A 25,521-nucleotide genomic window follows, 5' to 3' on the forward strand; every position below is an offset into this window, starting at 1 on the left:
ATAAAATATCAATAAATAAACAAAATAAAGCGTTGGCTGCTTAAGACATTAGCCAAGAGTCAGCGTTTTGCTTAATAAATGCTGATTAAGCTGCACACCTGCCAAAATGGCGGAGCGGAGATAAGTGAAAACACAACACTTGCACTTCAATTTCACACATGGGCATCATAATATCAAGTTTTAAAACACAAACAACATAAATCTGACATCTTAGCTTATACTGTTTCCCAAATAATACATTCAACGTAACAAAATTCTCAAAGAAATAAAATACATTTTTACGAACTCACCAAGTCCCATTCAGCAATGTACACACGTCTGAAGGGCAGGATAAAGTGGAAAAACAAAACAATTTCTCAAAAAATTAAAGATATTCTTTTAGATAAGTTTCCTTTGTTTAATAACGGCAGCTCGACGTCTGTGTGTCTGCAGCGATCTTGGTCAGAACCGAAAAGAATCCGGTTGGCTACTACCAGTCACATGGGCCACGCTGGGACACTTTCAGAATAAAAGCTTGCCTATTTAAAATTTCAACCATACATATTTTTAACCAACCAATAATCATCCATGGATTGAATGTTTGTTTTTAATATTTTTAAACCAGTTTTTTCCAGATGAAATAATAAACAAAAATAAATTTTAATCAGGTTTTTACCTCATGCACACTGTCACCTGGGTTACACCCTCCCCTCTAAAATCTATGCAAGTCCCTTTGCATAGTGCATATGTTCAGACTATTTAAGGTGCTTCAATGGAATTAGTTATCGCTTCACTTAAGCTTTGAAATAAAGACTCAACTATGCTAATAAGAGGGTTTCCCAACTCAGGGTAAGTTAAGAGTTTTGGCTTTGTTCTTTCTCGAGAAGACCTTCTGACAGTTGGTTGTGTATCAGGGTCATGCTCTTCTGTGTTATTATCCACGGGTTCGTTCTCCTTCATTTGGTTATGAGTTGCTTCCTCTGCTTCAGGTGCAGTTTCCACTTCACCAGTGTCTGTTTCCATTTCTTTTTCCATTCCAGGTACAGGTAAGTTTTTGAGGTTCAGTGGCATATCCGGTTCGGAATCAGGTCCAATAATTTGCTCATTACATCCATCTGGAGCAATTTCAGGAACTGTCACAGGTTCTGAGACTGTTGCATTATCAAAGGTTGGTTGCTCAACAGTAGAATCTGAATGATTACTGGGAGAAAGGACTACTTCGTATTCCTTTATGGACTTTGAAACTTCCAGAGGAGCAACTGGAGGATAATACAATAGGTAGTTATCCTCGTCGTCCAGGTTGTAATCCAGGTCTTGTTCGTCAGGATCAGTTATAGGGTGCTGACGTGTACTTGGCCGGCTTGGCTTTTCTTGCTCTGAGGAGACATTCACAGGAACGGTGGGTAAAAACCCACATGGCAACAAAAGGTCTCTGTGAAGAGTTCTTGTGGGACCAGCCTGATGCTCAGGCTTGACAGTGTATACAGGTAAGTTGCCCTTTTGACTCAAGACAACATGTACCACAGGTTCCCACTTATCAGCCAACTTGTGTTTGCCTCTAAGCCGGACATTCCTCACAAGTACACGATCACCAATATCAAGGACAGATTCAGTGACATATTTGTCATAACGGGCCTTGTTCCTTTCAGCAACTTTCGCAGCATTTTTGGTAGCTATTTGGTAGCTCTCCTGAAGATGGGATCTGAGTGCTTTGACATACTGCGAGTGGGATTGTTGCTGACGACGATTTAAAGGAACATTGAAGACAAGGTCAATTGGCAGCCTAGGTTGTCTTCCAAACATTAACTCATAGGGTGTAAACCCAGTGCTTTCATGTTTGGTGCAGTTATAGGCGTGCACAAGTGGCTTAACAAAGTCACGCCAGTGTCTCTTGTCTTCGTCTTTGAGTGTTCCAAGCATGTTGAGTAATGTTCTATTAAACCGTTCAACCGGGTTTCCTCTAGGATGATAAGGTGTCGTTCTGACCTTTTGGATACCAGCAAGGTCACAAAGGTCTTGAATAAGCTTTGACTGAAAGTCTGCTCCTTGATCACTGTGCAACTTTTCGGGAAATCCATAGTGAACAATGAAGTTTTCCCACAAAGCTTTGGCTACAGTTTTAGCCTTCTGGTTGGGAGTAGGAGTTGCTACAGCGTATTTAGTGAAGAAATCAGTAATGACGAGAACATCTTTGGTGTTGCTCCGGTCTGGTTCAATAGTCAGAAAATCAATACAGACTAGTTCAAGAGGTCTGGTGACTTGGATGTTTACCAGAGGCGCTGCCTTCTCTGGCAGTGCCTTTCTGAAAACACATCGACTACAGGTTTTGATCTTTTGCTCAACATCTGCGGCCATTCTTGGCCAGAAAAATCTGGATCGCACTAGGTCGAGTGTGCGGTCTATACCAAGATGACCCATGTCATCATGGAGACTTTTTAAAACCATGAGTCTGAGGCTCTCAGGTAAGACCAGTTGACACTGAGACTCTTCACCAACTTGCCTCTTTCTGTAGAGAATCCCATTCTGCAACTTAAGCTTTTTTAGCTCTCGCAGAAGGATGGAAAGTTGTGGGATCTCCTTTCGCACAGCAGGGGGTGATGTTTCACCTGTTTCAAGCTGGCGAATGATTTCATTGATCGCAGGGTCATCCATTTGATGTTTTTTTAACTCTTCTACTGAAATGCATGGAATGACTGGATTACTGTCACACTGATCAAAACCATCAGGAATGGCATTAGCTGACATGGACAGGGAAGTTACAAGTGGACACGTAAATGCATGGTCATTTGTGTCCAAGGAATGGAGAATTAGATGTTTTTCACAAATTGCATTGACAGCATTTTGAGAAACATGAGTGAACAGATCAGTACCAGGTAAGTGGTGCTGAAGGAACTGACTGATTCGCTCTTGTTCTTTCTGGGAAACAATGTCATTTACTGGTTCTGGGTGGGGACGGCGGGATAGCCCGTCCGCATCTATGTTTTGTTTCCCTGCTCTGTACTTGAGCTGGAAATCAAAAGAGGACAGAGCAGACAACCAACGATAACTGGTTGCATCCAGCTTAGCTGTGGTCAAGATATAAGTTAAAGGGTTGCTGTCAGTAACCACAGTGAAAGCATTTCCATACAGGTAGTCACAAAACTTTTCAGTTACAGCCCACTTTAGGGCTAAAAACTCGAGCCTGTGAGCTGGATAATGGCTTTCACTCTTTGACAGTCCCCGGCTTGCATATGCGATTACACGCACCTCTCCTCCCTGCTCTTGATAAAGAGCAGCCCCTAACCCTGTTGTGCTTGCATCTGTGTGTAGCAGATAAGGCAACTTGGGGTTGGCAAACCCTAACACAGGAGCTGTAGTGAGTTTGTCAATTATGGTCTCAAATGCCTGTTGGCAACTTTCTGTCCATCTTTCTCCAAAAGGGGCCTTTGGCTGAAAGTACTGGACATCTGGTGTTTTAGGACTATTACCCTTCCTCAGTGGTGGGTATCCGGCAGTGAGATTGGTCAGGGGTTTCACAATTTTGGAATAGTCTTTGATAAATCGTCTGTAATACCCAGCGAAACCTAAGAAGGAACGGAGCTCTTTGAGGTTTCTGGGACTTGGCCATGCTTTCAGGGCTGCGACTTTTTCAGGGTCTGTTTCAACACCCTGTTGGGAGACAATGTGTCCCAAGTACCGTACTGATGTCTGGAAGAACTTGCACTTTTCCAGAGACAGTTTCAGCCCATATTCTTTAAGGCGATTGAGGACATGAAGAAGGCGTGTTTCATGCTCCTCAAGGGTTTCGGAGAAAACTATAAGGTCGTCCAGAAATACTAGGACTTCCTTAAGGTTTATGTCCCCCATACATTTCTCCATCAGCCTTTGAAAAGTGCTAGGAGCGTTCGTTATGCCTTGGGGCATCCTATTGAACTCCCAAAACCCCATGGGGCATACAAAGGCTGTCTTGTGCTTGTCTGCCTCGTCCACCTCAATTTGGTAGTACCCACTTTTGAGGTCAAGGACCGAGAACCACTTCGATCCAGTGAGGGCTGAGAATGCCTCTTCCAAGTTGGGAATGGCATAGGCATCTTTGATGGTGTGCAGATTTAGCTTTCGATAATCGACGCAGAGTCTTACATCTCCATTCTTCTTCCTCACCACCACTATTGGCGAAGAAAATGGTGAATCAGACTCGCGGATTATTCCTGCCTCACTCAGTTCTTGCAAATGTTTTCGAACAGCATCAAGGTCCTGAGGTCGTACTGGACGGGGCCTGTGTTTGAAAGGCGTTTCATCACTCAGTTTTATTTGATGTTTTACCTTGTTTGTACAACCAAAGTCTGTATCATGTTGCGCAAAAACTTCAGGCATAGTACTGAGTTTTTGTACAATCCGCTCTTTCCATTCAGCTGGAACTGGAGAATCAGCGAAGTTGAGATTTAGCACTGTGGATTCTTTTGATTTGGGTGGCTGCGTGGATTTTAGTATTTGGCTGGTTGTCACTATCTCCTGCATAGCATGGATTTCAGCAATGACACTCTTTGCAGGAATAATAATGTCATGTTTGCTCTCATTTCGCACAACAACTGGAAGCTTTTGTGAGGGCCTTTCAGGAAAGGTGAGTAAACAATTGGTGACTAGAATGCCACCAGGCAAAGAGGATGTGGAGGGTGGCTCAACAACAACCCACTTGTCTGGGGTTTTGGTGTTAACATGGATTGACCCCTCCAACACTCGGCTCTGGCCTGCAGGTATAACTTCTGGCTCTTTTCCAGATAGTCTAACAAGTCCGAGACTACTGTTTTCCTTCTGCTTGTGTCTCTGTTGCAACATGCTTAACACCACTCTGTAGCCGTAAGGTAGTGCATGGAGATCTGCACCGGTCAAGAAGAAATGCTCATAGAGAAGGTCAAGAGTGTTGGTACCAATCAAAAGAGAGGACTGGGCATTAGAACGTGTGTCTGGGACAACTAATGCAAAGGTGGACACGGTCATTTCAGAACCAAAACAGCTCTGTGGGAAGGTAATCTCGACCTCAATGAAACCTGAGTAAGGAACATTTTGACCGTTTGCAGCTTCAACTTCCAGCAGCTCATTTATTGGATGAATTTCCAGGTGAGAGAGATTGTTTTCATAGAATGAGTGTGACACGGTAGTCACCTGAGATCCTGTATCAAGAAGACAACTGCTAACCTGACCATCAATTTGGACTTGAGCAGTATACTTAGCTCCAACTAAGCCTTTAGGTAGTTTAACAGTGGTTGATTTGTTGTGCAGTCTCTTTTTTCTGAATGACTGTTTCAGAGAGGGACTGGTCTCATTAACAGCACCCATCTGTCCCGCAATGAGGGCTGTTTTTAGTTTAAAGAATGGGATGAGTTTTGATTGTTCTGTTTATCCCAAAGTAACTGTTTGTCTTTTAATTGTTTCCTTTTATCAGCAACCAAGGATGGGTTTGGGTCATTTGAGCATGCAGAGGCAATATGCCCATCTTCACCACAGTGGAAACAATACCACGGCTTTGGTCTGTTCCTTGTGGCTTGAAGTGTAGTGGAGATTGGCTCAGGCATTTTGGGTCTAGGCTTTGTCTTAGCATTAGCTTGTGGTGTGCTGGGCTTCTTTTTGGGAGAACCTGGTGGCTTAAGTCTAGCAAGATGGCTCTGAAGCTCAGTGATCTGTGCCTTCAAATCTGCGACCACATTGCTTGGAGGAGCTGTGGGTTGGTCCGCTTTCTGTGCTCTTAATCTTGTCAATTGAGTTTGCAGCTCAGTTATTTGTGTTCGCATTTCAGTGATTTGATGTTGCAAAATGGGCTCCGATGTATCAGTGGCTGCTGCAAGGGCGTGGGAAGACACTTTTGGTCTTGTAGCAGCAAAGTGTTTTTTCATTCGGCTTTCTTTTGCAACATGTTTATCTTCCTCCACTCTCAACTGTAGCAACAACTCTGCAAATGGAGGAGGGTTATCTTTTTGTCGCTCGAGCTGAAGGTCTGCCAACAATGCGTTATCCCAACACCCACGACAAAACTGCCGTAGTAGGTGTCGGTCTGCCTCGCTAGCTGAAACACCACCTCTGTTCAAAGCTTTGGAGAGAGCTGTATGTAATCGATGGAGGTAATGTGATGGCTTTTCACCTGCATCCTGCAGTGTGTTAAGAAATTTAGCAAAAAGCTCATCGCCATCTTCCACTGTACCAAATGCTGAATTGAGCAGCTCAAGGTAAGCTGAAGGCAAAGCTTGAGGGCCTAAATGTTTAACTATATTGGCTGCAGGAGGTACAAGACTGTCTGAAATTTTCCGTGAGCACTGCAAGTCAGACAGATCAGGATCTTGCTGCATAAGCTCAACACTGTGGCGCCATGTGTCAAAGTCAACCTCGTGACTAGGGCAAGGTAACCTGCCTGAAAAGGGTCTCAGGCGAAAGGATGCACTCGCCTGCGAGACTGGAGATTCACTCCGAACTATGTGCTCCACAATAACCTTTTGAACCTCTGGGTGGGTTATAAGGGTTTTTGGAACATTGCATGGCAGATCAGGTTGTGTTGGCTTGCCTGAATCAGATTCAGTTACATTTAAGTTGGTTTCATTCACCTTAACTGGGTCACTTGGAAGAGCTTGTGATTGTTGGGTGACTGTGGCTGTAGGTCTACTTTGTGTTTCTTGCATAGGAAATGCAGTTTCAGCTGTTTCTGGATCACCAGCAACTGACTGACTGCATTCAGACAGATGCTCATGCAAAACATCCTCAAAAGGCTTGCCACTTAATTTGGCGATTTTCTGTAGTTCACTAATCAAGCTGTGGGTGGCGCTGGTTGTAACAGCTGACACATATTCCGTTGACAGGGCTCTGATGTAAGGGACTCCAGTAGGTCTCTCAAATTTGTAGGGCAGCAAGGGTTCAAGCGCTATCAAGGCAGTTCCACTCTCATACTCCACAATGGCATTTTTGGGGTAGGGAGAGTGGAGATCATCAACTTTAATGGTTCTCGAGATGCGCCCATACTTGTTCAGGAAGTCAGATAACTCTTCATCAAAGTCTGCATCAGTGAAGCCCCCAATGATAACTGAGTTAGGGATTTTAATGTTTTCTTTATCAACAATGTCCATTTTTGCCGGTCTTGGCCTATTTTGAGGTCTGGGTCAAAAATAAGGTTTTATGGTTCTATTTACAGTGTGGTTAAGGTTTTATTACTACTCTCCTGGCTGGCTTGCCACTTTTGTACTGTAACACCTTAGTCGTTACAGGGTTTGGACCAGATGACAGGTTCGGCTATGGAGAGTAGAGTTAGTGTCACCACAATTAAGGACCACAGACCAAGAGAATAAATTTAAATTAGCCGGCAAGATTTATTTACACACAACAAAAACCATAAAAGACTTTGACAACAGAAAACACAACAGCATACACCTTCCTGGTGTATAATCCCTCTTTTTGTTATCTTAACCAAAAGAAATAACTTAAATTTAGGGTTATTTGTTCAGTTCCCTTTGGTTTGTCTGTTTGAGTTAACTCAGTAGTCACTAAACCTAGTTTAGTTCTCTAGCTTCAAAATCTATTTATCTATTTTATTATTATTTTTTTTTAGTTAATACAAAAATTAGGCTCTGTATTCAGATTCGGCAGACTCAATGTTATGTTAGGTTTAACCAACAAAATAGTTTGCAATCTCAATAATATCACAGCAGTACCACACAGGGTCATTCAATATTAAAATAAAAATATTGAACCAAAAGACACAACTCAAAATAATCCAGCAAAAGGCTGAACAAGGTGCGATGCACATGAGAGTCTCTTTTCTTTTGTCCTGCTGTTGATCCCTCTATTGTCTGTGTTCTGCGCTAGTCTTGAATCCACTGCTGTTAGCAGTCAAGGATAAATCCTACCAGTTCGGATGAAAACGGTCAACACTCCGCAGACAGCATGTTGCTCCACATGCACAGATCAGCAAATTCACAGTTCATCAGGTCCGGTGGCTCGCCATCTCGTTTCACCGCGTATGAAGTCCCACTTCAGTACTAGCTCAACTTTTCTCCACTCCAACTTAAATGGCCTAATGTAAGCAACATAAAATATCAATAAATAAACAAAATAAAGCGTTGGCTGCTTAAGACATTAGCCAAGAGTCAGCGTTTTGCTTAATAAATGCTGATTAAGCTGCACACCTGCCAAAATGGCGGAGCGGAGATAAGTGAAAACACAACACTTGCACTTCAATTTCACACATGGGCATCATAATATCAAGTTTTAAAACACAAACAACATAAATCTGACATCTTAGCTTATACTGTTTCCCAAATAATACATTCAACGTAACAAAATTCTCAAAAGAAATAAAATACATTTTTACGAACTCACCAAGTCCCATTCAGCAATGTACACACGTCTGAAGGGCAGGATAAAGTGGAAAAACAAAACAATTTCTCAAAAAATTAAAGATATTCTTTTAGATAAGTTTCCTTTGTTTAATAACGGCAGCTCGACGTCTGTGTGTCTGCAGCGATCTTGGTCAGAACCGAAAAGAATCCGGTTGGCTACTACCAGTCACATGGGCCACGCTGGGACACTTTCAGAATAAAAGCTTGCCTATTTAAAATTTCAACCATACATATTTTTAACCAACCAATAATCATCCATGGATTGAATGTTTGTTTTTAATATTTTTAAACCAGTTTTTTCCAGATGAAATAATAAACAAAAATAAATTTTAATCAGGTTTTTACCTCATGCACACTGTCACCTGGGTTACATGTGCACAAAATTATTGGAACTCAATCAACTTAACCATCACTCCTGTTAAGTAAATTTAATGGTCATACCAGACATCTAAAATGTTTTTTATGGTCTTGTTTAATCCCAACAACTCCGGGGTTTCTCATCACCCTACAATTATAATAAATGTAAATAACTGTAAACACTCACGCACTTTATTGAGTACATATATATTGAGTACTAGTTGGACACTTGCCTTCAGAACTGCTGTAATTCTTGGTGGCAGAAATTCAACAAGGTGCTGGAAACATTTCTCAGAGATTTTTGGTCCATGTTGATGTGACAGCGTCACACGTGCTCCATTGGATCTGGTTATTGTGGAGGCCATTCAAGCACAAACTCACTGTTGTGTTCAAGAAACCAGTCTGAGATCATTTGAGCTTTGTGACATGACCTGCTATCCTGCTGGAAGCATCCGTTAGAAGATGGGTGCATAAAGGGCTGTACATGGTCGGCAACAATGCTCAGGTAGGCTGTGGCCTTCAAACGATGCTCAGTTGGTACTAAGGGGCTCTAAGGGTGTCCTGGAAATATCCCACACACCATTAACCCCCCCCCCCCCCCCCCCCCTTCCCCATCACCAGCCTGTACCTTGATACATGGCAGGATGGTTCCATGCTTTCAGGATGTTAACACCAAATTCTGACCGTACCATTCAAATGTCACAGCAGTTTCAAATCATGGCTCATCAGACCAGGCAAAGTTGTTCCAGTCTTCTAATGTCCAGTTTGGTGAGCCCACGTGAAGTCTCAGTTTCCTTGTTCTTAGCTCAGTGGCATCCTGTGCGGTCTTCTGCTGCTGCAGCCCATCTGCTTCAAGGTTCGACGGGTTGTGTGTTCATAGTTGCTCTTGCGCATATCTTAATTATGATGATCCTCTGACCTCTGGCATCAACAGAGAACTGCTGCTCACTGGATATTTTGACTTTTTTAGATCATTCTCTGCAAACCCTAGAGATGGCTGAGTGGGATCCCAGTGGATCAGCAGTTTCTGAAATAGTGCAGCCCGTCTATCACCAACAACCATGTCACAAAGTCAACGAAATCCCCATTCTGATGCTCAGTTTGAACTTCAGCACATACTCTTGACCATGTCTGCATGCCTAAATCCAATGAATTGCTGCCATGTGATTGGCTGATTAGATAGTTGTGTACCTGTCTTGGTGTGTCTGTCCATGTTTTCAGGTGCCACAAAAAAACCTGCTTTGGGTCCTCCATTTGTGTCTTCCCAGGATGCATTCAGACACCATCATCTGCGTGCTGCCTACCATTAGTGGTACATAACACAGTTATAATTTCTGCAGTGGGATGTTTCTTGCTTCAAAGCTTTCACATGCATCAAAAGCTTATTATTATTAAAAAACAGAACATCTGTCAATATTTGGGGTTTTTTGTTTGCTTCTTTTTAATCTTACAATTTAACTAGAAGAGTTCTGAGCTTATCCAAACCACAGAAATGTTCCAGCAGTCAGTCAGCTTATGCTGTCAGTGGAATAAATGAATTGGACCTCCCCTATAGAGGACGAGTCATCCAATATGGCTCTTTACACTTGGCAAATCAACGCGGAAGGCCTTAACCTCATTTTACATTTTCATCAGAATATACACATTTATAAATTTAGAGAAAAACACCACACCTTCATTTTGAATGAATGTCTGGAAAACAAGAAAAACAGCAATCCAATTTTGGACTTTACTTCCCATATGACCATATTTGGTATCACTTGCAATCCATGTCACCTTTTAGTGAGGACAATCAGAAAGATGTGAGGAAGCTGGGGGATAAATAACATTTCTTTCCCAGAATAGTGTAGTGGAAAAATGCAATTTAAACCATCCCTGACATCCAACTGTGGCCTGCGATTAGCAAGCTAAAACAGGCTTATTGACACATCTTGATGTTCTTTTGCATGTGGTACAAACAACACTGAACCCCTCACTGATTCTGGGATCCATGCTTTTCATTCTCTCAGATGGTGATTGCTGTCAGAGCGCAGTGATAGCTCCCTGGTAAGCGGGGGCTTAATTCTTTACAGATGTGTATGCCAGTGTGTCTTGTGCATATGTTTGTGTCTGTCATTGGCTTTACAAACTGGCCTATCACATGAAGAGGGTTCTTGCTGCAGGTTTGGTCTCACTACAATAACCGCTATGCCAAAGGTACGTGCATCACTTGTTTGTGCATACATACACAGATACATGCGTACGTGCACACTGCCCTCCCTGCAAACCAGCATTCTCTTTCTGTCGCTCAAAAATGCAGGATCCAACAAGCCTGCGTTTATTAACCAAACCAATCCTTTGGAAATCCCACATAATCCTCTACAAGCCCCCTATAGCCCCTTTATAAACACTCCAAAAAGTTTACCTCATCAAGGATCTGTATTTCCAACCACCATACACAAAAGATGAAGAACGCCCACAACTCAATAATCAGAGACAGGCTGATTGAATCGTGAGCAGACTCTGAGTCGGCCAGTGCTTGTCATTTGGGTCAGTGTGTTACCAAAGATGAGGGCAGCCATCATTATAAGAATACATTTTTGTGAGTCTGTTAGAGAATTGTTCTATTTGTGTTAGCATGGTTTTGTTCTTAAGATGAACAACTTAAAGATAATAATATATTTTATTTTTTCAGCGCTTGTAGAGCACATGTTAATCCTCAACAATGTGACTTGGAAAAGATAAATTAAAGACAGTGGTAAAAATCTAAAACTTTTGTATGTTTTCCTATAGACTGTATATCAAAGATGGACGCAACCAACTGGTTTCTCAACTCTGCATGCAGTTTGAAGACTTAGAATATAGTTTTGGCTGATTTGTTGATTATTTACTTGTTTGTTTTTGTTTTGCAGCCAGAAGTGACCATTTTTGGACAAGCTTGTGGAGGACTATGTTACATACCTAGCTAGATCTGTTTGCAGGCTGCATCCATAAACAATATGGATGCTGTTAAGAGAAACTAATGTATAGATACAGACATTTGAAAAAAAGTTTTCACAGGACTCTATGTAGTGACCCTTACTGCTTTTAACTGATCATCAGCTGTGAGCACCTCTGTAAAAGCAGACATTTAGACAGTTTGCTGGTCTGAAGAATTCATGTGTGTGTTAACACAATGTCACAGTCTTCTCAAGAGTGGACACCCCAGTAATTTCTCCCCAAAAGGTCAGACTGCACAATGCTCAGACAAAATGCAAAAAACCAAAGAGCTACATCTCAGGCTCAGCAGGCCTCAGTTAGCATGTTAAATGTTAAAGTTTATGACAGTACAATTAGAAAAAGACTGAACAAGGGTGGCTTGTTTGGAAGGGCTCCCAAAAGAAAGCCTCTTCTCTCATAAAAGAACATGGCTGCATGAATTAGGTTTGCAAAGCTGCATCTGAACAAACCACAAAACCTTGAACAATGTCCTTTGGACAGATGAGACCAAAGTGGAGATGTAGTAACTATGGGCAGCTGCTGTGGAGATACGGCAAAATTGAGCTCAGCTCTATGTCCCTTCCCTAGTAGAATCAAGGACACTAGCGGACTATCCAGGTTGCACCTGGGTTGTCCGCTAGTAATCTTTAACAATACCAAAATGGCAAAATTACAAAGAAATCCACTCAGTGTGCAGTTTTTGTGAAGGGTGAAGATCTCCCTAGCAGCAAAAAAAATGTTTTTTTGTACCAGACTGTGAGAAAATGTGAGAACTGGTTTGTTTTAGGCCTCAAGTAGTTACTAGAGGAACTGCAGTTTTTGGAACTTCTGCAATTGCTCCATATTTCAGAGCTTTTTACTTGGCTTTTCCCAATGACCAGCATTACGGCAGAATTTTTTTTAAAAAAAGAAAGAACAAAGTGCAATGGGAATCATGACTTGGTCTATAACAATAGTCTTTAAAATGCTATTATAGATATTCTATACATTTTCATGTTTTTGATTAAATTTTCATTTCATTCTCTTGTTAAGATTTGTGGACTCACACAGATGGCGGTGCTTTTTTTAATCATAGTAGTATAGTGTTGCTGCTACACACTTGTGCAGCAACATGAAAGACAAAAAGTATTACCTCTATCCTTGGCAGTGTTCCAGCTAGGTCTACTTCTCTAACTGTGGATTAGGTGTCCCTCAGCACCTTTACCCAACCTACAACCTCTGACTAATAAAAACACACGCAGGCACAAGCTGTGCACAGATTGCACAAGTCTGGGCCTGTTACAAGTGTTGCAATCAGTGTTAACTTGCTTACACAGTAACACAAGGTCATTCAAACTCAAGTATGCTTGTGTACACATCTACACAGATTTGTATATGTGCAAATAAAGTCTTTTTGTGTTTAGATACATGGTCAAGCTTGTACAAATGGTGACCAAACACATACGTTTCACAGATGTACCCACAAAATATATACTGCATGTGACTCAGCAGGAGGCTGCATACCTCCCCCAAGTCAAAAATTTCCCTCCTCGCCATGCACAAATCAAGTCCCTGGAATTGGAAAAATAATATCTGGTTGGTAGTTGGAGATGATCTTTCATTAATTCTTCAAAAAATCCTGGATCCCAATCCAGATCAACTTTTAAAGAACCTCATCTCTAGTTTAAAAAAAAAAAAAAAGTGCAAATCCTTCAGTAAAATTTTAAATAAACACACAAATGGCATCATGTAATTGCTGGTAGCATTTGAGGTCCGGAACATGGATTCAGCTATAACATCTCACAGTCTCAACGGAGTCTTCATTGATGACCTGTGGGCTCTCCATAAGCAGTGATGCATTTCAGACACTCAGAAGTCATAAACTATGTAGTTTCCAGTTTCCAAGATCCTACTCTGCTTGGCTCAAAAAGGGGTCGTAACATGGGAGGGGAGTCCAACCAGTGCAACTGATTTGTGTCAGGAAGATAGTTACTGGAATAGCACTTGGTTAAGTCATGTGCATTACTGTCTTTATTTGAGAGGCCACAGGGAGCTTCTAATGCATGCTGGCACTTCAACAAAGACCAGCAATGAGAACCAGACTGTGGTTGGGGAGGAGGAGTGAAGGTAAAGATCACGAGGGAGTATACAGAGAGCGTGTGTGAAAGAATTGAATTTCTAACATGTATTTATGGTTGAAATATAATAGCCTGTACAAGTGATATAATAACTTTATACTAAACCAAGAGCCAGTACAGACAGATGAAGATTTAAAATATGCTCACATTTGAAAATCAAGTTCCAGCAAAAAAAAAAAAAAAAAAAGAGAGAGAGAGAGAGTAGTGCAGCAGACCAAAATGCTATTAAATAAAGGTAAACTACACCCTAATTCATTTTCTTGGCTTGGTGGCCAGTTTGACAGTGCTAACTTGGAAGATCCCAGAGAACCCAGAGTTCCAGTTCTTTTCCAATGGGTGGATCAGCATCCAACAGGGACACATTCATGTCCCAGGCTCCCTTACAGGCTTGACTTCCTGCTGTCCAAGCAGAATGAATGGAGTGTGAAAAGACCATCTGGAAAAATGAGAGGTGATCCAGGAGGGAAAAAATAGGACAGAAAAGGAAACATACAACGTAAAAGAGAGAATGGGTGCTTTCCAGTAGAAGTACAGCAAAGCTCTGTTACTACATTTAGTTCTTCTAGGCATAAATTCTACTTTTTAAATTATTGAAATCAAATGACAAAATCAGCTGAGATATCGTTAAAACTCTTGATTTATTTTTATCCAAGTTTATGGTATATATTGTGGAGAAAGTGTGCTTCTGTAACCTGTGGAGTTCCTCAAGGTTCAATAGTGAGTCCTCTCTCCTTTTTCTTTCTCTGTAAATCCCATGCCTTAAAGGCATATTATCTATCAGTTTGGTTCAGCTTGAGGCTACACAAAGGCAATTTGCTGACCAATGTTCAGTTTTATGGTAGTTACATTCATCATTTACGTACATATATGATTTTCTGTAAAACAATATCCTGCCATAGTTTTCCATTGTTTTCTTGTTATATCACAACAAAACTGAGACTGTCAGTCATGCAACTTATAATGGGCCTTCCCTTGTCCTTTTGGTTATATTCAGCTAACCTCTTAACATCCACCAGTTTATTGGCTCCCCATCTAAGGTTAGGGTTAGCATTGTGCAAGCTTGTGTTACCATGTGGCTAAAACAAAAACCAACCCAAACCCTAGACAGGTTCTTGGTAGCCAAAGAGAATATTAATGTGGTTAAATTTAGTTTCCAGAAAGCTCTGTGTTACATTTGAACACCAGCTGAACCAACATTTGAACTCAGATGAGTTAGTCCTGTAATTTTCAATTATGAAAAATATGGCAGTCTACTCTGGTTATTTGTTACTGGTTGTTTGTTAAAATAACTCATACCATAAACCACAGTGTTCCAGTATCACCCTGCATACATTAAACTTCACTGTAATTACTTTCAAGGTGATTTAGCTCTACGATTAGTTACTGATCCCATGTAGGCCCATCAGGCCACTCAGTTAAGAGAGTATTTGTGTTTAACACTTTTATCTTGCTAAATAACACTACAGGAATATAATTTTACAATAAGACTGGGGTGAAACAACTCATAGATGAAGTTAATCAAGAAATGTGTTGGTGCAGCACCGATTTTTAGTGTGTATCTTCTTGGGGTTGTTGTCAGTCTGCTATTGATATTTTAGGCAAGTGTCCTTTACCAAAAATGTCAGAAGTAATTAGCTGACTGTAATACGCAGCTGTAAAATGGTGGAAGAGAAAAAGGGAGAATAGGATTATGATATGAATGGGAACAGACAGAGTAGCAGAGCTGCAGTCAAATAGTTTTTGCACATTTACTTTAACCTGCTTGGAGTACCAGCAGTTTAGGTGGGGTTCACACCATTAAAACAGCACAAGTAGTGTTAAGTCAAGTTGCCAATCACAGAAAAGGTCAACGAAGTGACATTCACATACTTTTAAATGATTGTCTAATAGTTCTGGCACTCACTTTATTGTTCAATGTGGCAAATCCCACCCATCTGGCACAGAAGCAGAGCCAACACAAATCATAAAAACTATCATCAAAAATTGCTTGGCTTTGGTTTTCGGGCCCCTGGTGGGAAGAGAAGGAAAGAGAGCTGGAAAAACTGGAGAGCTATCCTCTCGTCAACGAGACTCGAGCTCCCCCAGTGGGACAGCTGAGGCGTCTCTCAGGCATTCTGCATCCGTTTGTCATGTTCTTATCTGACATCCATTAAAACATAATGGAGAGCAGATGCCCTGGAGATGGATAGCTTACCATAACACCCGCCCACACACACATACACACACTGAAACACATAGAGCGAAACATCTGCAGCATCTATAGACGTAGGTCTAATTACGTAACACTTGCTCCAGTCACTGTGGAACACTGGCAGCTATGTCAGGTTTTCCAAAATCAGGCATTTCTTGCAGTGATAAGCGACACACACATAAATGTGCAAAATGACAACATAAGTGTACACTCGCAGGAGGAGGGAGCATGTACAAACACTCCTGTGCAAAAATATAACAGTGACTGAACAATCGCAAGCAGAAAAGTAAAATGCGCGCACACAAACTTAATCAGTCACACATTCAGATGCAGTGATGTAGCGATGGGGAAATGGAACATCAATTAGTGCAACGCCTTGGGAGAGCAATGCCTATAAACTGCTGAGGATGCACAGTCATCAGCCAAGAATAGACCGTCAACGAAGAGAGGAAGCAAGGGGAGAGGGGAAAATGTGCAGTGTCACTGAGACCAAACCACCATCATGACTCTTCACCTCCCAAGAAAAACAGGCATCACCAGCAATACTAAAGGAGAAAGAGGAAAAGAGAAATGGGCAGGGAGTGATGGAAAAAGAGGAGAGGAAAAGGGCAGAAGGACACAGAAAGAGAGACAAATGGAAAACAAACGGAAGCCAATGTGAAATAGATAGGTCTGCCATCAGCATGCAGGCCAAGGCTAGAAGGACAACCTAATTGAACAGCCCCCTGAAGGCGATGATGACTCTGCTGATTGGAGGAGCAGCGCTGACACTGGTGACAGGCCCAAAGTGGCCGTCCGTTTACGTGGAAACCAACATTGTTATGAGTACAGTTTGTCCTCTGATGTCATCCTGCTGCTTCTCATGGCCGGGCCTTCAGCCATACCGCCGGGCTGCTGGTAAAAACACACACACACACACACACACACACACACACACACACACACACACACACACACACACACAGTGACACATTAAAAGAGAAAAACACACACTTTTACACAAGACTAGAACTGACACAAATAATCACATTTATAAAATACACATTTTAACATGCAAAGGTGTGAAAAAGCAAGAAGAGCTTATGAATACAACACCTCAGTGTCACTCACTACTTGGACCGTCACCGTGAATCCACACAGTGACGACGATGATGGTGATGATGAAAGAGGAGGCCCTGAGTATGGAAAAGCAGCGAAGCTGCTGAAAAGCGCTGAGAACTTTCCCCCTTCTTCCAAACAGAGACTTCAGGTTCTGAGCAGAGGGTAAGTAAGCTAGCTGTGTAACTCTAGGCTTGGCCAGTGCTGACTGATTCTATCTCCTTCTGGGTTTGGCAAGCGCTGACGGATCCTGTCACCGCTGGCAAAGTGGTTCTCCGCATGCACAGTCACTAGTCTCCACCCTGCTGCCTCCTAACACAAACAGGAATGAGGACAGATGCACACGGCCTGCTGGCTCGTCTGTAAATTTAAAACTGGCTAATTCAACAGGCTGTTTTCAAGTGTTACACAAACACACCAATGTAAATACTGTATGACTACCTTTGCCTTTAAGTCATGAGCAAATGGTCCCGAAAACTCACTCCATCCATGCAGCCATCCATTTTCTCAACTGCTTATCTAGTTCAGGATCATGGGAATCTGGAGCTTTTCCCAGCTGCCCCAGGGTGAGAGGCGGGCTATCGCAGGGCACCAGGTCTATTCTTGCTAATATTTATTTTGTTAATGTTTCAATTCAGTTCATTTTTTTTTATATCACACCCTATCACAACAACAGTCACCTCACCTCATGTAAGAAGCTTTTGATGCTTGTTTCAGCCTGACAGTTTCAACCAATTTTGGCTAAGTGGCAACCAGAAGAACTCTAGCTGTGTTATCATCATTAGCAAGCCTGAGTCACCTGCAAACAGTCCAGAATGCTCCTGTAAGGCTTCTCAGCAGGTCCTCGAAGGGTTTCTACAAATTCTGTCCTCTTTACAATGACTCCGCATAAAATTTAAAGGCACAGTCAGTAATTTTTTGAGGTTATTTAATAGAAAAAATAGATTTGTGTGTAATTATGTGTTCCAACAAATTAATGCATTCTCATAAACTTTTAATTAATCGATTAAAAATGCATAGGTGTGGGAAACTGCCATGTTCGCCCACTATGTTTCAAAACAGTAGCTGGGAAGGACATCTCCCCTTCTGACTAATCACGTTCAATGTACTGGAAATGGACCAGCACACATACATAGTACGTCAAAAGCAGAGGAGAAGTTGTATGCCTTAGTGTGCCATGGTGGGCCATTTAAATTTGTGACTGCACCTTCAGACTCAAGATATTAAGTATCATACATGTTTTATCATCTGAGAAGGGGACACTTCACCAAAGAAGTGAAACTGGCCTCTTAATAAAATGTCTTCTCTTCCTCTTCACCTCAAACTTCAGCTCCTGAATTGAAGTCAGGGCTCTAACACACAAAAATTTGCACAAACATGTTTATTTATTCCCCATATTGTCACCATTACTCATTGTCAGCAGTTTAGACAGGCAACCCTCCCATCTCCAGACAGCTGACAATCCAGCTAACCAACAACAGTTGGTTATAAGCTAGCATTATGTTAGGCTCAAGTGTTCTAAAAATCACACTTTCCCTCTGATAAACAGTTTGATTACATTCTCACATTGTATGAGAGTTTATTCTACGATGGAGTATTAGGGCCACATTTAGAAAAAAAAAATAAATCGTGCATTTTGAGAATAAAGTCAAAATTTCGAGAAAAAAGTAGAAATAGTATTTTGAGAATAAAGTCGAAATACTATTTCAAGAAAAAAGTCAAATAACGGCCGCGGCTGCTATACCCTCTACAAAATGCCTTGGGTAGATGAAACAACTTGATCAGCTGTCTTAGGGGCTCTACACACGGGGAGCGACGTCGCACCCTCTCCATTCATGGAACTTCTGCGAAGCGATTGTGGCATCCTTGCACAAGTTCCATAGTAAATGAATGGAGAGCGAGCGACGTCGCTCCCCGTGAGGTGAGCCCCTTATTGTGACTTGTGATTCTGAAAATCCCCTCTGTACTGCACGAAGGTGCATTCATCGAAATCCTTGCATCTAACCATTGCCAGTTTGTGTGGTTTTCCTTCTGAGCCGATGCAGCTTTCTGCACATCTCATTACCATCCTCATAGTTATCACTCCATTGTGTTTGTGTAGTAAAAGAGAAATAGGTTCCGGTTCTTAAGTATAGTTTCACTAACTCATAATACAAGACATTCTGGACGTTATAGTAGACGTGGCATGGCAGGTGTTTGACTTGAAACGACTTAAATCTGCACATTTCGACTTTTTTCTCAAAATACTATTTTGACTTTTTTCTCAAAATTTCAACTTTTTTCTCAAAATTTTGACTTTATTCTCGAAATTTTGACTTTATTCTCGAAATAGTATTTCAACTTTTTTCTCGAAATTTTGACTTTATTCTCGAAATAGATTTTCGACTTTATCCCCTTAACTGGCAAGGGCCCGGTGACGGGCCGTTTGTAGTCCCTTTTATATGGCAGGCTAGACCCTCCCATTTTTATTGACACGTTATTCGGCCAATCATGTAACTGGCTGCACCAAATCACCTGGCAAAGCTACGTGATGCCCTCTGAGTATTATTGGCTCTGGGAAACCCATTTCTTAACATGATTGGCCGAATGAGGTGTCAGTCAAAATGGGCGGGTCTAGCCTGCCATATAAATGCACTTCATTCGGCCCGCGGACCAGACGCAGCCGATTAATAGGCTATGAAATGGGTTGTTCAGAGCCAATAATAACCAGAGGGTGTTATGTAGTTGTTTCAGGTGATTTTTTTTTTGCTGCCAGTTAAGGGGTTATTCTCGAAATTTTGACTTTTTTCACGAAATTTTGACTTTATTCTCGAAATTTTGACTTTATTCTCAAAATGCACAATTAAATTTTTTTTTCTCAATGTGGCCCTAATACTCCTTTGTATTATTCACTAAGAATCAGAGACCAACAATGTTACATCCACCTCAAAGACGGTTTCACTAATGCCAGCTAACAGCAGCTAACAGAGGCTAACAGCAGCAAAAAACAGCAGCGCTTACCGAGAGAAAAGTTCAAGATATCCTCAACAACTCACCTCAGTATCACTGTCATCGGTCAGATGTCAACTTAATTCGCTCATCGGCTCATATTGGACTCCTTTCATAAAGATTTACAGCCTCTTCCAGAGTAAATAAAGGTGGACGCTTCTCACCTGGCACTAAACAGGGAAAAACTCTGGAGCGGATCCACTCCAGAGGCTCTTTACTGTCAGGGTATATTCACAAAAGATGAAGGTTGGCCAGAGTTTTTGAGGTTACTTGGGGGTAAAAACATAAAATAAAATTGTGTTTGGTTGATTATTTCTTTGTTTGCATGCTTCTTTGATTCATTACCAGAAACGCAAAACAAGAGTCAATAGCAGAATAAGCTGTTTGGCATTGGCAGAGCAATGGGAGCAATGCACATACTCAACTCTGCTGCTCAACCCATAAATGTACTTTCCTTACAAATGTGGCTCCATTTAATGGGAAATAAACAGGCTTTCCAATGGTGTATGATTTATTGTCAAGAAGCATTGTTACAATAAAGAAATAATCAACCAAACACACTTTTCTTTACTTTTTGTGCTAAGTTTATATTTGTGATACATGATAATTATGATGTCTACTTTCTAGCAGCTAAACATATCAACAGGCCAATCTTCCAGAAAACTCCAGTAAAGCAGAAAGGAAATCTTTCTGCTAAAGAAAACCAGCCAGATTATAGAACTACTGAACTCTGCTGTAGGTGAGGCTAAACAAGACTCAGCCTGCTTCTGGCAAACAAGACTGGATCTGTTCTTGTTTAATTAGACTGGTTGATCCACAAACAATCAGAGCAGATTTACTTTGGCTAAATGTGACTCCGCTGGCTCCAAGTCATTTCATGACAGATGAGGTAAGCAGGGATCGAACAATAATTATACATATAGATTTAAAGTTTCCTTTGTTTTCTTGTGGCGTTAATGACGTCACAGACATACTGAACAAGAATCAGGATGCTATTGAGTCTATTTTACATTAGACTAAAATGACTTACAGAAAGGTAGGATTGGACAAAGCAGTTCAATGACTCCATTCTTATTTTCAGTAGTAGCCTGAGGGCAGCAGTAGAATGGGGAGGATCAAACACTGCTGCTGCATCCACTGCAAAAAACAGTTACATATCTTTGGATTTAAATTTGCATCCAACAGCTCTTCATCAGGTGCGAAGAAAGACTGGTATATAAGTGGAGATCCCTTACACAATGAGGGTATGTCACCATTAGGGCTTCTGAAAGCAAGTCACTTCATTAACTCGTAGTGTATATACAATTCATTCATAGAAGGCAGACAGAAAGTAACTCATGCCTCTAGGACCTGGTCTATAAATCTGCATGTTTCTGTCTGCACGGCGGCGTTTCGCCTCGAGCTTTACTTGAAGCTTACGCAGAGCTTGCTCTTGCTTGCCCATCAATCACTTCTCACTTTGTAACTGTGAGGACTTGCTGCACAGAGAGAAACGGGGAGTCAAGTCTGTCGTCGTTGACCTGAAAAGATCAGTGATTGTTGGATTCTGAAATTAAAGATCTGAATTCTGAAGCCTGTTGAGATGTGTTGTTTTCTACTGTGCCAAAGACAGGAGCAGGCATCTAAACGGACTGACTTTCAAAGAGCAACATATCTCTCATTATTTAAAATTAGTTTCTATAAAAATACAATTTCATTTCACTTTCAAGGACTACAATTGTACTACGATGCTATGTTATGCTGATGCTGCACTAATTTTAGTCTGAATCAAAATTAGGAAATGAAAATATTGGCTGCCCTATTGTTCAGATAATGTGAGGTAATATAATGTATTAGATATTATGTAACCTAGTTGCAGGTGTGCAGGTGTGGCTGTTAGCTCTATTGTTCTCTAGTCATGTGTAAAGAAATATAAGCCTGCATCCATATGGAAGGTAAATCCTGTTTGTTCCAAGGTTCTGAATGCCTTTTCAGTACAAAATCTTTTGAAGGCATGATTTTTTTTTTTAATCTTTGTTTGGTTATGAATGGAGTATAAATCATTTTAGTTCAAGTTTAGCAATGCATCTCTATCAACAGTGCATATCTGAAGTGGTTTCTGGGTGTATTTGTTTCCTGCCCAACAGTTAGTTTCACAGTTCTTGCAGCTTGCTCTGCCTTGTTGTAGCTAGCAAGCAAACATACAAACAAGCATATTGTTATCATGTGATTTGATACATTTTAGACCTTCACTTCTGTAGGAGACAGATTTCAACAAAGTTTGAGCAATGCTGAACACCCTCACCTCTTTTATACAAGCTCATACAGTGTGTGTGTGTGCATAACTGTCACATCATGTGAACTCATAACTGACTTTACTGGTTACCAACTGAAGTTCTGAGACATGAACAGGCCTGCGGTTGGCCAAATGAGGATGAGTCACTTACCCACAATAACACCCTCTGCTGCGATTTGCCTAAATCAATCAAACCTCAGCAACAACAGTCAGTCTTCTTTGACCTTATAAAACAGCGATTTGAGGTGAAGCGGGTCTTGTTTGTTGTATAACCTGTCTGCACGAACACTGGATGCTTTCGTGGCGACTTCCTTGTGTGCTTCCTATTTAATAATCTGTGCTATACTTTTATACTCGTGTCCAAATCACCGGGGTGTCCAGTACTTTTACCACCATCATTTTTTAAAAAACCTTTTTGTACAGCATGGTTTCATAGTCCTGTGGTTTCAGCACGAAATGTTTAAATTCATCATACATATTTGCTTGTATGACTCAGATCTATAGACAAGTCAGTTTATTTGCTCTCTATTAAATATGCGTTAACTGTATATAAAACACAAAAATCTAAAATCTTAGCATTTAACATGTGGCAAATGTTTTCACTCAAACTAGCAACTCTAAACTTCAAATCGCTGTTTTACATCCATCTTCTGTTTTGCAGAACCTATTTCAGTGCTATAGTGCTAACTGTTGCACATAAACATTAACTTAGCTTCTAACAGGCTTACCTGTTAGCAAAGGACAACATCAGATTTACTTGTGGGTTAATTACTGACATTAAATTCCCTTTTTAAAAAGGAATTCTTTAAGACATTGATTTAACCCCTTAACTGGCAGCAAATAAAATCACCTGAAACAACTACATAACACCCTCTGGTTATTATTGGCTCTGAACAACCCATTTCATAGCCTATTAATCGGCTGCGTCTGGTCCGCGGGCCGAATGAAGTGCATTTATATGGCAGGCTAGACCCGCCCATTTTGACTGACACCTCATTCGGCCAATCATGTTAAGAAATGGGTTTCCCAGAGCCAATAATACTCAGAGGGCGTCACATAGCTTTGTCAGGTGATTTGGTGCAGCCAGTTACATGATTGGCCGAATGACGTGTCAATAAAAATGGGAGGGTCTAGCCTGCCATATAAAAGGGACTACAAACGGCCCGTCACCGGGCCCTTGCCAGTTAAGGGGCTACAGGACAGAAATCCCATTTTTAAGCTTTTGTCACTGATAAGTCCTGAAACACTTGAAATTAACCATCTCTTTTGCAAGATTGTCCTTGGCTGAGACAGGCAGGATTAAATTAGTGTGTCTCTTTTTTTTAATGGCAGGAGAAACCAGAGAAAAACCTCAGCAAGAATGAGGAGAACATACAAACATTTTTTTAAACCTAATCAAAACATTTAATAAGAAAACAGATTTATGTTTAAAGTAATTTCATATAAAAATATGAGCTGGCCTCTGTTAAGAAGCCTTTGTCCAAAAAGTAATATATTACAGGATGGGTTGGTTTTTCTACATGAAAGAAGTCAAATCCTTGTCTGACAGAAACCTGGGTGGTCATTTCATTGGTTAACCATATTATATTGTTTATTTATAGCTGTACAACAACGAATGTAATCCGAGGAAATGTCAGCTCAGTCTGTGGTCTTGTATTCCAGCCTTCCCTCTGCTTCTCATTGATCCTATCACATCATTATTTCTCCAAATAGCAGGAAGGGCCTAAATCATTGTGACGTAGGCGGAAAGCAAGGATGCGAAATGAATGGCTCGATGAAAGCGGCGACAACAACAGCTCTCTGTGAATGTGTGAGATTTGGGATCGAGGAAAAAGCATTGTGACAAACTCTGAGTTCTTATTGTTATTGTTATGATACAGCAAGACAAAAGTGAAACATTTTTCTCATTGCAGTGGAAAACCACTTGGCTGAGTGTGCTCCAGCTGCTTCAGCTTCCTCCCTCACCCGTCTCACCCAGCAAGACGTCTTTCATGCCATTGTAGATGTGGCATGCTGGAAACACAATGAACCCAAACTACACTTCCCCTGGCACCATTTCTGCATTGTGGGACCTGGTGGGAGGAGATGCTGGGTCAGGGCAAACTCAACTAAGGCCTAAGAGTTTATAATTGAGAAAACAATTTCAAACAGTATATATATATATATATATATATATATATATATATATATATATATATATATATATATATATATTTATATATATATATTTATATATATATATATATATAGCCCTTTTGACTAACTCAACCTCTTGTTACTACTTGTACAGTCAGAGCGCCTTCACTGCTTCCACAGGAATGAAGAAACAGCCAGGCACTGCTAATCAAACTGCATTTGATCAGGTGATCATCAGCAGGCGTGGCCACTTCTATAAAACCAGAAGTTTTGGCAGTTTTCTGGTCAGGAGCATTCAGGTGCGTATTAATACCACAATGCCACAGTCTTTTTATGAGTGGCCATCCCAGTAAATTCACCCCAATGTAAGATCATGCAATGCTTAGAGAAATTGCAGAAAACACAAGAGCTACATCTCAGATGCTACAGGCTTCAGTATGTTAAATTTTAAAGTTTACAAGAGTATAATTGGAAGAAGACTGAACAAGAATGGTTTATTTGGAAGGGCTACCAGGAGGAAGCCTCTTCTCTCTACGAATAACATGATCTCACAGCTCCTGTTTGCAAGGTTGCATATGAACAAATCAGAAGACTGGAACAATGTCCTTTGGACAGAAAAGACCAAAGTGGAGATGTTTGGTCATAACAGAAAGCACCAACTCCTCATACCGTCAAGCACAGTAGTGGAGGGCTGATGATTTGGGCTTGATTAGCAGCCATGGCACCCGTGTACCTCGCAGTCATTGAATCAACCATGAGCCCCTCTGTATACCAAAGTTTTCTAAAGTCAAATGTGAGTCTGTCTGCTTGGCTGACACTGGGTCATGCAACAGGACAATGATCCCAAGAACACCAGAAAATCTACAAGAGAATGGCTAAAAAAAGAAAATAATCAACATGTTGCAATGGCTCAGTTTAAGCTCTCAACCCAACTGATATGCTGTGGTAGGACCTTGAAAGAGCTGTGCATAAATGAATGAACTCAATGAACTGAAGCAAAGAAAGGTGAGCCGCATTTCCTCCACAACACTGAGAGAGGCTGACAGGTTATTGTTGCTATAGGTG

Source organism: Archocentrus centrarchus, chromosome 15 (genome assembly GCF_007364275.1).
Source record: "Archocentrus centrarchus isolate MPI-CPG fArcCen1 chromosome 15, fArcCen1, whole genome shotgun sequence".
NCBI lineage: Eukaryota > Metazoa > Chordata > Actinopteri > Cichliformes > Cichlidae > Archocentrus > Archocentrus centrarchus.